The sequence below is a fragment of the Aedes albopictus genome, chromosome 3, assembly GCF_035046485.1.
Source record: "Aedes albopictus strain Foshan chromosome 3, AalbF5, whole genome shotgun sequence".
In the NCBI taxonomy this organism is placed as follows: Eukaryota; Metazoa; Arthropoda; class Insecta; order Diptera; family Culicidae; genus Aedes; species Aedes albopictus.
The window spans coordinates 36409229-36426093 of record NC_085138.1 but is presented as its reverse complement, the minus strand read 5'-3'; the positions used below and the strand labels follow the sequence as shown (position 1 = coordinate 36426093).

At 37.0% G+C, this 16865-nt stretch overlaps 1 protein-coding gene across 2 annotated transcripts in view; it reads right to left on the bottom strand.

Moving 5' to 3' along the window:
* LOC134289471 (uncharacterized) overlaps positions 1-8004 on the bottom strand; it is a 29690-nt gene extending 21686 nt beyond the window's left edge. The window contains exon 1 of one of the 2 annotated variants that reach the window (XM_062855331.1): positions 7833-8004. The gene's annotated coding sequence lies outside the window, so the exon portion shown is untranslated. The remainder of the gene's footprint in view (positions 1-7832) is intronic. The other variant, XM_062855330.1, reaches the window with a different exon arrangement.
* Positions 8005-16865: the final 8861 nt, after the last annotated feature.

Below are 16865 nucleotides of genomic sequence, written 5' to 3'. Positions count from 1 at the left end.
TCTCTATTTCAAGTAATTTAAGTTTAGATGCATTTCGCCATACAAAATTAAATTGATTTACTCCTGCTGATCAACTGTGGCTGCGCGCAAAGCGGGTAGTCCATTGGGTTCTTTTTAATAACGTAAATCATTATACTTCTGCTAACCTTGGACTTTAAAACTAACTAAACCATTTTAAAATGACGAAAATATCAAAACTTATGTAGAAAATATGGTCTGATGTAAAACTGTGCTTATCGTAATTAAGGCCAACCCGTACATTATTGCCAAATTTCTTCATGTTTGATACCATATTCCAACAATGTACTCCCGAAAGAACATATCTAGTAGAGTGGGTCAACGTTGTATGGAGAAACTTTTAATTTGACCGCATCAACCCGGAACAAAGCTTTTTTGACTCCTTTTTACGTCCAAAACAACTGTGCAAAATTTGGGAGCGATTGGTTGCGTCCCCGTATTCCGCATTGTGATTGAAATTTGTATGGAAGTTAGTATGGGAAAACGTACTTTTTTGTATTTTACTCATAAGTTGAATTCTTTTGTCTAATACCGTTTAACTAATGACGTTAAAGTATAGCCTAGGATATACCGAAAAACTTTGCCGAAGACCGCAAAGTGATCCGACGCTTGTGAAAAAAGTTATTCGCTTGGTAACTTAGGCTAAAAACTGAGATTTTATTATTGATGTTATTCCTTTACATGTTAAATGATAAGCACCACCAGGCAATCTGTGCGGTATAACTTTTTTTACAAGTGACGGATCACTTTGCGGTCTTCGGCAAAGTTTTTCGGCATATCCTAGGCTATGCTTCAACGTCATTAGTTAGATAGTTTTAGACGAAAAATTTCAATTTATGAGAAAAATGCAAAAAAGCACGTTTTCCCATACTAAATTCCATACGAACTTCAATCGCAAAGCGGAATACGGGGACGCAACCAATCGCTCCCAAATTCTGCACAGTTGTTTTGGACGCTAAAAGGAATCGAAAAAGCATTGTTCCAAAAAATCGACTTTGTTGACCCAGTCTAATATCTAGTGAAGAAAAAAATTAGGTTATGGTTTTATGAAAGTTTTAGGAGTACCTTTAAAACAAACAAAGCTTGGGGGTAAAATGAACAATAAGTTTAAACTTTATATAATTTTTGCAAAATTTTGTTCAAACTCGTTATACTGAAATCGCTTACGCATATTTTTACACAACTGGAGCAAAAACTTAATAAAAAATATTTACCTTCAACTAAATAAGGTTTTTATTAGAAAATCAGCCTGTTTTAGTACATTTTTTTCTAATATTAATTTCTGCACATTCCAAACATTACATAAGAAGTTTTAATAGCGTAGCAGATACAATTTACATCAAATTTGCTGACATGCAGCTGAATATATCAAAATTATACGTTTAAACTAACTTTTAAATATGTGTTCATTTTACCCTCACTGTTTTTCGTTACTCGATTTTTGTCCATTTTTTGGGATCGAAAATAATTAAAGAAAAATTCATATTTGAGCTTATTTTTCTTCTATGATGTTTAGAACCTAATTCCATCTACGATATAACATGGCAAAAGATATGGATTTTGACATATTTCTATTGAAAACGACGCCAAACGCTTAGGGTGTTCATATTACCCCCAATTCCCTTACGGTAAGAGGAGCATGCGATTAGTTGAATAAAGCAACCCAACAAACACGCATTGTGAATGTGATTTCGTGCACGGTCAGAAAATTCACACAAAACTGAGCTAAAGTGGGACAACTCAAAATTGAGTAAATTTTTTTTCCAGCGCTAGCGCTGGCCCAAGTGCGAAAATCTCATCAGTTTAAGCTGTATAATATTCTTACTGATGTGAAGAATATTATACGGCTTAAACCAGTTGGATTTTTGCACTTGGGCCAGCGCTATCGATGGAAATGCAATTTACTCATTTTTTGAGCTGTTCCATTTTAGCTCAGTTTTGTGTGATTCTTACTCATTTTAGAGTAACTTTTTCTTAGCGTGTGTGTGGCTCACACACACAAACTGCGTTTGTTGATTACACGCTCGTTACAATTTGCACGAATATGAGTATAAGGCAGTTAGATGTTGGCTACGATAAATTTCATTGATGCCAGGGGCCTGGGTAGTCCATTATATGTGTGCGCTCACATGAAAAATAATGGGTCACCTAAAAAGCCAAATTTCCCCGGACTAACAAATGCAATCATATCATATATATAAAAGCCCAGAGTTGTCTGTCCTTCCGTCACGCTTTGAAATCTTTCATTGAAATGTTTCACCATAGCTGTATCACTTTAGAAATAATAAGAACTTTTTTGGCATGATCTAGAACATGAATATTCTGAAAATTCCAAGAACTTTCTGGAAGTTACTGAAAGCTCCAGAAAAAAGAAGAAGAAGAATTTCTTAAATATTCGAGACCTTCTAGAAGTTTCTGGAGGCTCCAGAAAAAAAGATGCAATATTATGAAACATCTTCTTTTTCTTGGCACAACGTCCCAATTGGAACAAAGCATATTTCTCAGCTTTTGTTGGAATTACTGAAAGTTCCAGAAAAAAATAACGTTCTGGAATGTTCTGAATTATTAAACTACTTTAATTTTCGAGAACTTTCCGGAAGTCTCTGGAAGTTCTCTTACTCTCAGCATAATTTTGCTTAATACCCACGAGTTTACTGCTCGGCTGTCTGCGCTACGCACATTAATTCACGGTGACTGAAATGAAATGAAAAATTCGCTGTTCCTGAGAAGCTTCTAGAAGTTTCTTACCATTTCAGAGATCAGAACCCTGTAACAGTTAAAGGTGTATACTTGGAAGTATACTTTCTGGCGTTTTTAATTTCTGAATACATGATAGTATACCTTCTGGCGCTTCTGATGAGTCCATTGCTGAGTGAAATGTTTCGCATATTTACAATGGCTTCTGAGGAAACTTCTGGAAATTGTTATTCCAGAATTCTCAAGAATCTCCTTGAGGGATCACCATTTTCTAAATCTAAATTAAGCAACTTAGCAAAGTTTGACTGAAATATTTCACGTATATTTCGGTGAGGCCAGCATGATATGATCTGAGTGTTCGAGATTGAAGTCGAATCGAAGTCGAAGAATTGAATTCGAAGATACTCCTTTTCTATCAGCAGACCGTCAATGTAATTCGAGAGGTTTCTGTTTCAAATATGAAGACATTTTTCTAACTTTCCTGGGTAAAGAGGAAGAATCAGAAGAGAAGAACAGTATTCTAGAACATTGCGTATGACCCGTAGAGATGAAAATACTATTAATACAAATGCTCAAGAGTTTTCCAAACATAATGAAAATTCTCGGCTTAAAATACAAAAAAAAAACAAGAAGAAAAATAAGTTTCTGGAGCATCCTAGAATATTCTTTGAAGGAATCAATATGCTTTTCGTCATTATTGGAAGAAATTTTCCGGAACTAAAACACGGAAAAGAATACCCAAGTAACCACGGGTGCTGACGCCTTATTGCATGCAGATTTACGGTGTATTTAGTGCAATTATTACTTTACATGCGAACTTAAGGTTGATGTAAAGTGGAAGTGGGCAATAATAGAATCAAATTGAGATACTGGTATAATCTTGAAGCAGTCGCATAATTGCCTATTTCCACTTTAAGTCAACCTTAAGTTTGCATTTAAAGTAATGATTGCACAAAATACATCGTATATCTGCATGCAATAAGGCTTCAGCACCGTGGTTACTTAGGTATATTATAGGACATATTTCGAAGGAAGGACAGGCGTATTTTAAAACTTTCCATAATAAATTAATTACATATTCGTAAACTTTTTGTTTCGAATTAAAGGAAATTTCTGAAACTTTCGTGGGCGAAGAAGTTGGAGAAGAGGAATGAGAAGAAGATAAAGATACGCATGTTTTTTAATGTTCTAGAACATTCTCTGATGCAGGAAATACTAAAAATGTTCGTGAATTTTCGATAAATAATGGAATATTTAGAAGCTTTATGTTTCCAATTTAAAAAAATAGGAACATTCCTTTGAGAATCAGGTGATGAAATCGAAGATTCATGAACATTCTCAAACATTCTTCGTAGGAATCAAACCAATAACATACATGTTCGAGTATTTTTCACAAATAATAGCATATTTAAAAACTTTCTGTATAGAATTCGGAGAAGTTTTTGTAACCTTACATTGCAAAGAGATTAAGAAGAAGGAAATTCTAGAACACTTCAGAGGAATAAATATGGCTTCTGAATAAAGTTGTAGATAAGCAAAAAATGCATACCAACATTTTTAAGCCATCGTCATAATTCTCGGGATTGTGAGAACGTGGCTAGCCACGTCGGGTCAGCTAGTTTATATATAAAATCCCAGCGTTGTCTGTCTGTCTGTCCGTAACGCTTTGAAATGTTTCACCATAGTTGTATCAAATTTCTAAAAGCTACGAGAACATTCTGGATGTTTTTTTTTTACTTTCTAGGAATAATAAGAAGAACCTTCTGAAATGTTCTGGAACATCAATATTCTAAAAATTCTAAGAACTTTCTGGAAGTTCCTGAAAATAAATAACGTTCAGGAATGCTCTAAAATATGAAACTTCTTAAATTTTCGAAAATCCCCTTGAAGTTTCTGGACGCTTCAGAAAGAAGAAGAAGAAGAAGAAGAACCTTCTGCAGCATTATAGAACACCTTTTTTTGGCGTAACGTCCCAAGTGGGACAAACCCTGCTTCTCAGCTTAGTGTCTATGAGCTGAGAACTTCGGCTTCTAATAACCACTTCTAAGTTGTTAAACGTTTTAGAAAAGAACCTTCTATAATGTTCTGGAACATAAAAATCCATAAAATTTCCAGAAACCTCCTGAAAAATAATGAACGCTACAAAAGTAAAACAATCATCTGAGATATTCTGGATATCACACTTCCTCAAATATCGAAAACTTTCTGTGCGTTACTGAACGTTTCAATCAGAGAAAGGAGAAGAGCCTTCTGGAATGTTCTGTACAATTTTCATTCTTAATTTCAAGAACTTTCTGGAAGTTAATGAAAGTCCAAGATGTAGTGATATAGATTGGCTGTAGAAAAAATGTTTCAATTTAAATTCAATCAGCTTACACAGTCGTGTTTTGTTGAGTGTACCTACATAGAGAGCAACGACGCACAGCCTTCTCAGAAGCGAGCACGACATCGTGGCATGTTCGGAAAACTCTTTTCTGCTCCGTTGGCGACTCGATGTGGAGACAAGGAAGAGGAGATCGAATACAAATGAATGAAAGAGCAGAAGGGCGTGAATGAGCATGCACAGCACAGCGGACGGGAGAAAACAGTTTTTGAACGATGCTTGTCGCGAACGGATCGAATGTGAAGTGGATTGTGTTATTGTGAACGGTTTTGCTTGCAGTTTTTGTTAATAAATTGTATTTTAGAAACGAATGTGGAGTTGGTGATTTATTTATTGATGCTGTGTACAGAAAGAACTGGAGACGTGACCACAGGCAGGGTAAGTTTGATTTGTAACGATGAATCCCCGTTCATTCTTGCGGAACACGCACTGAATGGCCTTGACAAATCCAAAAAAAACCTACGTACACTACACAAGAAAGAAGTAAAGGGCCTTCTAAAATGTTCTGGAACACCAAAATTCATTAAATTTCGAAACCTCTCTAGAGATTACTGAATGTTTCAGAAAGAAGAATAATAATCTACGAAAATGTTCTAGATAATCAAAAACTCTTAGAACTTTGGAGAAGTTACTGGACAAAAACAAGACAAAAACCTTCTGCGAACATTTTTAAATTTACGAAAAGTGTCTGAGAGTTTGTGAACGTTCCAGAAAGAATGAAAAATAAACCTTTAAGAAGGTTCTGGAACAACCAAATTCATAAAATGTTTGAGAAATTTCTGGAAGCTACTGAGCATTCCAAATGAAAACAGAAAAAAATCTCTAAAATATTCTGGAACAATAAACTTTCCAGGTACTTTCCAGAAGTTACTGAATGTTTCAGAAAGAATAAGAAAACTAACCTTATGGAATTATCTGGAACATTTTTTTTAATGCCGATTATGTTCGGGAAGTTTGTCAACGTTCAAGAAAAAAAATGTCAAATGGACCTTCTGAAAAGTTCTGGAAAATCAGAATTGATTAAATTTTGAGAACTTTCTGCGGACTACTAAACGTTCAAGAGAGAAGCATTCTGGAGAGAGATTCTGGAATGTTCACGAAAACAGTTTCATTGAAGAAGTGTAACTGGAATTTTAAAAACAATCTTTTTCTAGCTAACGTGGCTAGCCACGTTGGGTCAGCTAGTAGCTAAATGAGATCCTAGATCCTGTTTTGAAAATATAAAACTAGAGAAAAACTGTTACGTGGAAGAATACACTGAAGTTTTTTTTACGACGGTAATGGTACCGCGTAAAAAACCGCGTTTTTTTTTCAAAAAACGTCGTAAAAAAAGTCAAGTCAAGCAGTGATCCTGACTATTTTGCGCGTGTTTTTAATAAAACTCGTTTTTTTACGTTTTTGGAAATAACGTGTTTTTTTACGCGGTACCGCGTAAAAAAACTTCAGTGTACTAAGAAAACCTTTCAAAACACTATCACAGTTACTCCATTAAATGGAAATTTTCATACTCAGCATTTCCAATTTCATGAGGTTTTAGAACATTCACTATGAATAGACTACCAGCTTGGCGCGCGCCCACAGTTGATCAGCAGGAGTGAATTCATTTTATTTTGTATGACGAAAAGCATCTAAACTCGAATTTCTCAAAATGGAAAGCTTTTACCGAAAAAATATTTGGTAGGCACCAAACCGGTCATCATTGTGCACAACCGCTACCAAATATTTTTTCGAATAATGTGTTCCACTTCGAGAAATACGCCATTAGATGCTAATCGTTGGTCAATGCGGAGATTAGGAAAACAGCCAAAGCATTTAATTCATTATAGACGAGTGCACCGATGAACTGAATTCATCGCGGTCCGAGAATTTTGACACTAGAGCGGGGCCATTCCCAATCAGAGTTGTTCAATGAATTAACTACATCGGCTGTTTTCCTACTCTCCGCATCGACCAATGTGGCGCTAGCTTCTATGCGCGAAAAATCGCTAAAAGTAAATCGCAAAAATATTGTATGGCGAATACCATCTAAAGGCAAATTCTTCAAAGTGGAACACATTATTTGAAAAAATATTTGGTATTGGTTGTGCACAATGGTGACCACTATTAAGCCTACCAAATATTTTTTCGGGAAAAGCTTTGTATTTCAAGTAATTCAAGTTTAGATGCATTTCGCCATACAAAATCAAATTGATTTACTCCTGCTGATCAACTGTGGCTGCGCGCAAAGCGGGTAGTCCATTCTGATTGAAAATCGTTCACTTCTGATTTCTAATGTCAACATTCTCGGACCGCGATGAATTCAGTTCATCGGGGCACTCGTCTATTGCCTCTGGACGCCATTTTTGCTGTTACTTTTTCTAGCCATGCTCATTTCGCATCATTTGTTCGCGATGGTTTAAAACATGGGAACACTGCCTCTGATGGAATAAATTTTTAAATTGTAGGAACCGAAAAAACGCTTGAAAAAAGTGAATAAATTCTGCTGATAGCTTTAACGCATATGCTGTTTCTCTGAAGACTCTGAAGACATAGAAAATAATGAACCGACTTCACTGCGCACTTTAATAAGCCTTTCACACTCATTAAAACTGGTACGATAGTCCAAAAGTGTCCAATGAAAAACAATAAGTTCGAGCATCCGGTATGAGTTTTCGAATGTTGCTTAGGCATGCTAGAGAAATTCTAACTCTGGTTATTATTCGCAAATATCGTGTTCACAAATTAGAACACTTACACTTGGCTTTTACTTACGTTGCTCGTTATCAATTGAGTAATAAACTTGCTGTACTTTTTTGCACTAATCACCAAGAAAAAATCTGCGTCAAACTGATCACACTTGTTTCACCAAATTGCTGTGGCTTTTGGAACGACTAGTTACAGACTGAGCCAGAAGTGCCTGGTTTTATCTTTTTATACTGTCTCATTCAACCGTTGGTAAAGATACAGACGGGCGCGATTAAGGGTATGCGGTATACTGTTCCATTTTTTTTTTTGATTCGTGTCGTAAATTTCTAAAAAATCCGACTTAAAAAAAATAGTCAAAGAAGAAATTTACAATGAATGTTGGGATCCCAGGTGAACCATCCCAATGAATTAACTACATCGGCTGTTTTCCTACTCTCCGCATCGACCAATGTGGCGCTAGCTTCTATGCGCGAAAAATCGCTAAAAGTAAATCGAAAAAATATTGTATGGCGAATAGCATCTAAAGGCAAATTTATCGAAGTGGAATACATTATTCGAAAAAATATTTGGTAGTGGTTGTGCACAATGGTGATTACTATTAAGCCTACCAAATATTTTTTCAGTAAAAGCTTTATATTTCAAGTAATTCAAGTTTAGATGCTTTTCACCATACAAAATAAAATTGATTTACTCCTGCTGATCAACTGTGGGTGTGCGCCAAGAGGGTAGTCCATTAGCCATCATATCGGACTATATCGCGCGAAAACACATCCTTTACTCCAATTACAATTCAACGATCAGATCCCAACTGCCGATCTGTCAATAGAGTTAATAAACTATAGAGGAAGAATGTCGCTGGCGTCGCTGCCGAAACATCTCTTGCTGGCGGAGATAGGCCGGGCTATAAGTGTCAAAGCAAAAAAGTATGCAGTTTGACAGATAGATACCCGACATGTTTGCGAGCGAGAACAAAGGGAACAGCAGCGACATTCGTCCTCTATAGTTTATTAACTCTATTGATCTGTCGTACACTTACTGCTCAACGCAAACTGAGACTGAACTTTATTCTTCCAAACAATGGTTACAATTCATAATATATAATAGAGGTTTCTAGCAATTCAGCAATTAATCAAATTTAAATCACAACAATCGGCCATCCTGACCGACATCCGGCTCGGATGTCGCCTGAAACCCCGTCGTCGCGGTCGTCGTCACTGCTGCCGTCGTCGTCGTCACCGCCAAAGCCTCATTCCTCGTCCTCGTCATCATCTTCGTCGTTGCCGTTCTTATCAATCATTTCCAGAGTTGCATTCTTTTTTCGAACGTATTCACATTTGAACCATATTGTATGCATAGGCGCTTACTTGAATTCCGTAATGACAAAATTGCTTCTTTCTCTTCACGCTTAGATCAGTTTACCTTTTTTCCAAAAAGTGCACAACCGCAAATATGCGTAAATGATACTCATATATAGGTTAACAAAACTCAAATATGGGTAATGTGGACACACATATGAGTAATTGTAACCCAAATATGGGTTAATATTACCTATAAATAAGGTTGTGCACTTTTCCAAAATATGAGTTTTATTTACCCATATTTGCGTAAAGTTTACGCAAATTTGAATAAAATTTACCTATATTTTAGAAAAATAGGTAAACTGATCTTAGCGTGTTGGGATCAGGGATGCCAGGTGAAATTTTCAAATGTCTTCACACACTGAAAAAGGGACATGGTAACGGTGACCAAATCGAGAGTGTAATTAAATCATATCAAGCATAACTTTTCAATCCGACGTAACTCGAGAGTGTAAACAAATCCGGGTTAACTGCTGCATGCATGATTCATAAAGCAAATTGAAGAATCCATATCACTGTTTGATGATTTATTGCTTAATTTGTTTAACTAAGCATATTATTCGAAACGACGTATCTAACTATTTTGATGTTTACAACTTTACTGATAGATACACCGTTTTGATATATGAGAAAACCAAACGACGTATCTAGCCAAAATCAAAAGTAACAGATACACCAAACTGGCACCATACAAAAGCGACGTATCTGGCATGACGTATCTCTAACCAACCCGGTGTATGTGTATATTTATCAAAACTCATTGTGAAAATGATATGGAATGAGTAGGTTTTGTTTCTTACCTAGTGCGTGCTATATCCCTGGTGATGTTAAGCACGAAAAAACTTATGAAAAGTCTTTTTATAAAAATCTTTTTTAGTGAAACGGTCGTCAACATTGACCATGAATTTACTCAGATCAGTGGAAAAGTTAGATACATACGTCGATTTGAAAAATTATGCTTGATATATACTACTTGATTTTCGTAGACCACAACTTATATTTGAAACTACCATGTTAAGGGTTCAATTTTCCATGTCGTTCTTTATTTACATTTCATGGTAATGTCGAAAATGCTTCCATAGTTAATTTTACTATGTGTGTGACAAGTGGCATAGTACGTTTGACCATCGCAATACGGTTTAAATTACTATGCACATGGTTAAATAAATAGTCTGTAGTGTCACTTCTTTATATTTACGTTTCAAAAAAAAAACTCAGATAGATAAACAGAATGATTTTATTATTTTTTGATTAAAAAAGACTTATTGCAAACATAACATAAACGTGAATGAATATTTTTCGGGGGGTGTTGAGACGGAGTTTCCTTAATCATCTTCAGCTTGGTTTTTCCGAGGGTTTTTCAGTGAGTCAATCTGCGAAGTATCCGCTCCAGGAATAGTTTCCCGACTCGGTAATATTTCTGGAAGAAGCCTGTTGGGATTGGGCGATGCTGTCCGGGAACTTGTGATAGAGCGGATGCGATGTTGACCTGAATCACAGAGAACAGACGAACATGCTCGAACAAAATTGCTTGAAAATCTTGTGTAAAGAAAAAACAAGCTCAGTAGCGACATCGACGGTGACTTTCCCACTCAAAAACTTGTTTCGACACCATGATGGCGCTTTCTGAAGAAATATTTCACTAGCGCACCTTCAAATTTTCCTACTCAAATTCTGAGCTGTATTTGCTCAAATAACAAGATGTTTATGATTATTTCATCAATCCAGCTACAACATTTGAGCAACTCATTGATTATTAGTTTCATTATTTTCAATTAGAAACAAGTTGAGCAATAATTCAATTTTTGTTTTCCAAGTAAAACCACCACATTCTCTGGGTGGAACTATACTAGGGTGCACACTTGGTGACACTAGCGCCAAAAGGTAAAACAACGGCAAATTTGTCCCCCGATTCGAAATTTGACAGCGCCGCGTAATGGCCACATTCCCAGTTATTTCAAAACAACCGTTGCAATGATTTACACAACTGCACGATATGAGCTTGGACGTCTGTTCTCTGTGCCTGAATGTTGATAGTCCTCTGTGAAGCAATGATGATTGATGCAATCATAGGGATGGAGATTAATCAGCCTCGGGCTGAAAATCTCCCTAATAAAGCTAATAATAATAATAATAATCATAGGGATAGGGATAGGGCCAGGTCGGGGAATGTAAGCACGTCCAGAATTTAAGATTCCGGGTAATTCTTTCAATTAAAAACGGATTTTTATGTTTTCATCCGTCATTTTGGACACATTTATTGTTTTCTTGGGATCTGATGGACAACAAACAAATTATGTGTTATGTTTTATCACAGAGAACAGACGTCTGAGCTCATGAAGTGCAGTTGTGTAAAGAATTGCAACGGTTGTTTTGAAATAATTGGCATTGTGGCCATTACGCGGCGCTGTCACATTTCGAATCGCGATGCAAATTCTCCGATGTTTTATATTTTGGCGCTAGCGTCACTAAGTGTGCACCCCAATATAGTTCCACCCAGAGAATGTATGAATTTACTAGGGAAATAATAATTGTATTTTTGTTCTTCTCATTTCTAATTGAAAGTAGTGAAACTTATTTTCAATGGTTTGCTCAAATTTTGTTGCTGACTTAGTGAAATAATCCTACACATCTCGTTATTTTAGCAAATACAGCTCAATCTCTTAGTAGGAATATTTAAAAGTGCGCTAGTGAAATATTTCTTAATTTAGCGCCATCATGGTGTCGGAAGGAGTTTTTAGGTGGGAAAGTCACCGTCGATGTCGCTACTGCGCTTGATTTTTCTTTACACAAGATTTTCAAGTAATTTTGTTCGAGCATGTTCGTCTGTTCTCTGTGGTTTTATGCTGTGTCTGTGTAGTGTTGATGTGTACTTAGGGTGCTATTACACTCTTTGCCCAGACGCCAAATATTTGACCACTTTTGGCAGATGAATTTTGGCAGGTTGTTTGGCTCTGTTTGTCCCTATTCGTTTTTCGAGAGTGACAAATATTTTTGTTTGCCATGTACACCTTGGTCAAAATTTAACTGTCAAAAATGGTCAAATATTTGGCATTCGTCAAAGAGTGTCATACTAGCTTTACTAACAATAATGTTCCGTTTTATCGTTAAGGGCCTGCAGCATAGGCACCTTTGTCAACGGTTTATGCTCCGACAACTACAGAACAAGAAAACTGGCATTAACAGGAGCACTCGCTTCGCAGGAGCTATTTTTACCGATTCCGATACTTACTTCACCCACAGAGAACAGACATCCAAGTCCAGTTCCGAAGCTGTGTAAGGAATTTAACGGCCATTTGAAATCAGCAACACAAGTGGCAATAGCGTGGCGCTGCAATCGGTTAATTTCCTATACTAATTTAATTCACCACTTGAAATGTTTCAATTCACCACTGACTCACAGAGAACAGACATCCATGCACGCTAAGAAAATGTTACTCTAAAATGAGTAAGATTCACACAAAACTGAGCTAAACTGGAACAGCTCAAAAAATGAGTAAATTGCATTTCCATCGATAGCGCTGGCCCAAGTGCAAAAATCCAACCAATTTAAGCCGTATAATATTCTTCACACCAGCAAGAATATTATACAGCTTAAACTGATGAGATTTTCGCACTTGAGCCAGCGCAAGCGCTGGAAAAAAAATTTACTCAATTTTGAGTTGTCCCACTTTAGCTCAGTTTTGTGTGAATTTTCTGACCGTGCAGGCTAGAACAAATTTCATTCAGAAAGTTGTGTAAGGATTTGAATCTTCACTTGAGTAAGGTTGCAAACCAATACACGATGACAACACTAACGCCGCCAAACACCATATTGCCACAGTCAGTGGTGAATTGAAACATTTCAAGTGGTGAATTACATTAGTATGGGAAATTAACCGATTGCAGCGCCACGCTATTGCCACTTGTGTTGCTGATTTCAAATGGCCGTTAAATTCCTTACACAGCTTCGGAACTGGACTTGGATGTCTGTTCTCTGTGACTGACTGTGGCAATATGGTGTTTGGCGGCGTTAGTGTTGTCATCGTATATTGGTTTGCAACCTTACTCAAGTGAAGATTCAAATCCTTACACAACTTTCTGAATGAAATTTGTTCTAGCCTGGTTGTCTGTTCTCTGTGCTTCACCCACAGAGAACAGACATCCAGGCTAGAACAAATTTCATTCGGAAAGTTGTGTAAGGATTTGAACCTTGACTTGAGTAAGGTTGCAAACCAATACACGATGACAACACTAACGCCACCAAACACCATATTGCCACAGTCAGTGGTGAGTTGAAACATTTCAAGTGGTGAATTCAATTAGTATGGGTAATTAACCGATTGCAGCGCCACGCTATTGCCACTTGTGTTGCCGATTTCAAATGGCCGTTAAATTGGGTTGTTTAGTGAATAAAATATTGCTATTTTCTATAGCCTAATCCACAGAGCTCAGTAGCGACATCGACGGTGACTTTCCCACTCAAAAACTTGTTTCGACACCATGATGGCGTTTTCTAAAGAAATATTTCACTAGCGCACCTTCAAATTTTCCAACTCAAATTCTGAGCTGTATTTGCTCAAATAACAAGATGTTTATGATTATTTCATTAATCCAGCTACAACATTTGAGCAACTCATTGATTATTAGTTTCATTATTTTCAATTAGAAACAAATTGAACAATAATTCAATTTTTGTTTTCCAAGTAAAACCACCACATTCTCTTGGTGTAACTATACTAGGGTGCACACTTGGTGACACTAGCGCCAAAAGGTAAAACAACGGCAAATTTGTACCCCGATTCGAAATTTGACAGCGCCGCGTAATGGCCACATTCCCAGTTATTTCAAAGCAACCGTTGCAATGCTTTACACAATAGCACTACATGAGCTTGGACGTCTGTTCTCTGTGTCCTAGTTCTCCACCGAATGTGCCCTATTGATTCTTGGAGACTATCACTGGTTCTGTTCAATCACGGAGTAATAACCATATGTGTGATTAGTCTAAACTAAGCTAAGGCTCTGCGTGCAAACGATAAGATTCAAGCCCTATTCCGAACGACGGAAACGTGTGTCGAAACAGTTATTTATTTTTTCTTATTTGCTCTGCATTGCAAAGCACATCGCAGCTACTGGACAAACAAACCAGAACCGAAATGCACGCTGCACATAAAAAAAAACTCTTGTCGCTGAAACTGATAATAACTGATAAGTTCAGTCAAGTGCAGTTAAGTCAGCGTGTAACTTTGTATGCAGGGTGACCGTTCCTGTGAATCAAGTGGACTAGTATCAGGAAATGACTCACCATGCTACTTTTTCTCGATTGCCATATCAATTTATATATTATTTATTATCAATGGATTACCCGCAGGGAGTGCGTTCAATGTTGCTCAACAGGAGTAAAATAATTTTATTTTGTATGACGAAAAGCATCTAAACTCGAATTCCTCGAAACGAAAAACTTTGACCGAAAAAATATTTGGTAGGCACCAAACCGGTAATCATTGTGCACAACCGCTACCAAATATTTTTTTCGAATAATGTGTTCCACTTAGAGAAATATGCCTTTAGATGTTATTCGCCAATATTTTTGCGATTTACTTTCAGCGATTTTTCGCGCATAGAAGCTAGCGGTCGATGCGGAGAGTAGGAAAACAGACAAAGCATTTAATTCATTCCCAGAATGCTAACCAAGGCACAATCTACGTTTCGGCATAGGCTGCAATCTGCCTGATGCATACAGACAAATCAAAATAATTCCTTTTAAAGTCATCACGCTTGTCAGTACAATCTAAACAAATTCTCTGGCTGAATAGAAACCCGAATTAAAATTTACATTAACCTGACATTAAATTTCGATGTATACATCAACATCAAGGCACAGAGAACAGACGTCTATGCTCATGAAGTGCAGTTGTGTAAAGAATTGCAACGATAACTGGCAATGTGGCCATTACGCCACCGACGAACCGACGTGACAGTGGTGATTCAAAAGTGTCCCCCCCAAATTTAACGGTCGACCACCGAAGCGAACGATCGCTTCTGTCAAATAAGCGCAGACGCGAACCGTTTCCTATATGAACACACGGGGGTTCGGTGTCGAGCTATCAAATCATCGCGAGCCGTTATAGAGGTGGCGATAGTGTTTGGCTATTTTTCATCATGGCGTCGCGGACAACAAATTTGAATTTATTTGTTCTAGCTGTCACGTCGGTTCGTCGGTGATTACGCGGCGCTGTCACATTTCGAATCGCGATGCAAATTCTCCGATGTTTTATATTTTGGCGCTAGTGTCACCAAGTGTGCAACCCAATATAGTTCCACCCAAAGGATATATCACGGTCAGAAAATTCACACAAAACTGAGCTAAAGTGGAACAACTCAAAATTGGGTTGTTTAGTGAATAAAATATTGCTATTTTCTATGTCCCAATCGAAAGAGCTCATTTTGCTGAGTATAACGTGATTTAATTGCGATCCAATTCCTTTGTTTTGATGGTTAAATAAACAAAACAAATTTAATTTCTGTGGATAAAATGACAGTTCATTCGATAAAATGACAGTTCGCCCCGAACAAAAAAAATTCTCCATACAAACTTGAAATGCATTTTAAAAATAGTTGCCGGCCACCAAAAAATATTAAATTTTGGATTTCGACTAATTTTCGGACAAAGAATCCGATTATGGAATAGTCTAATTATCCCTAAAGAACCCAATGAATTAACTACATCGGCTGTTTTGCTACTCTCCGCATCGACCAATGTGGCGCTAGCTTCTATGCGCGAAAAATCGCTTAAAGTAAATCGCAAAAATATTGTGTGGCGAATACCATCTAAAGGCAAATTCTTCAAAGTGGAACACATTATTCGAAAAAATATTTGGTAGTGGTTGTGCACAATGGTGACCACTATTAAGCCTACCAAATATTTTTTCGGGAAAAGCTTTGTGTTTCAAGTAATTCATTTTTAGATGCATTTCGCCATACAAAATTAAATTGATTTACTCCTGCTGATCAACTGTGCAGGCTAAGAAAATGTTACTCTAAAATGAGTAAGATTCACACAAAACTGAGCTAAACTGGAACAGCTCAAAAAATGAGTAAATTGCATTTCCATCGATAGCGCTGGCCCAAGTGCAAAAGTCCAACCAATTTAAGCCGTATAATATTCTTCACATCAGCAAGAATATTATACAGCTTAAACTGATAAGATTTTCGCACTTGAGCCAGCGCTATAGCGCTGGAAAAAAAATTTACTCAATTTTGAGTTGTCCCACTTTAGCTCAGTTTTGTGTGAATTTTCTGACCGTGTGGCTGCGCGCAAAGCGGGTAGTCCATTGAGTAATTTTTTTTTCCAGCGCTAGCTCTGGCCCAAGTGCGAAAATCTCATCAGTTTAAGCTGTATAATATTCTTGCTGATGTGAAGAATATTATACGGCTTAAATTGGTTGGATTTTTGCACTTGGGCCAGCGCTATCGATGGAAATGCAATTTACTCATTTTTTGAGCTGTTCCAGTTTAGCTCAGTTTTGTGTGAATCTTACTCATTTTAGAGTAACATTTTCTTAGCGTGTACACACCTTGTTATTTGAGCAAATACAGCTCAATCTCTTAGAAGGAATATTTAAAGGTGCGCTAGTGAAATATTTCTTAATTTAGCGCCATCATGGTGTCGGAAGGAGTTTTAGGTGGGAAAGTCACCGTCGATGTCGCTACTGCACTTGATTTTTCTTTACACAAGATTTTCA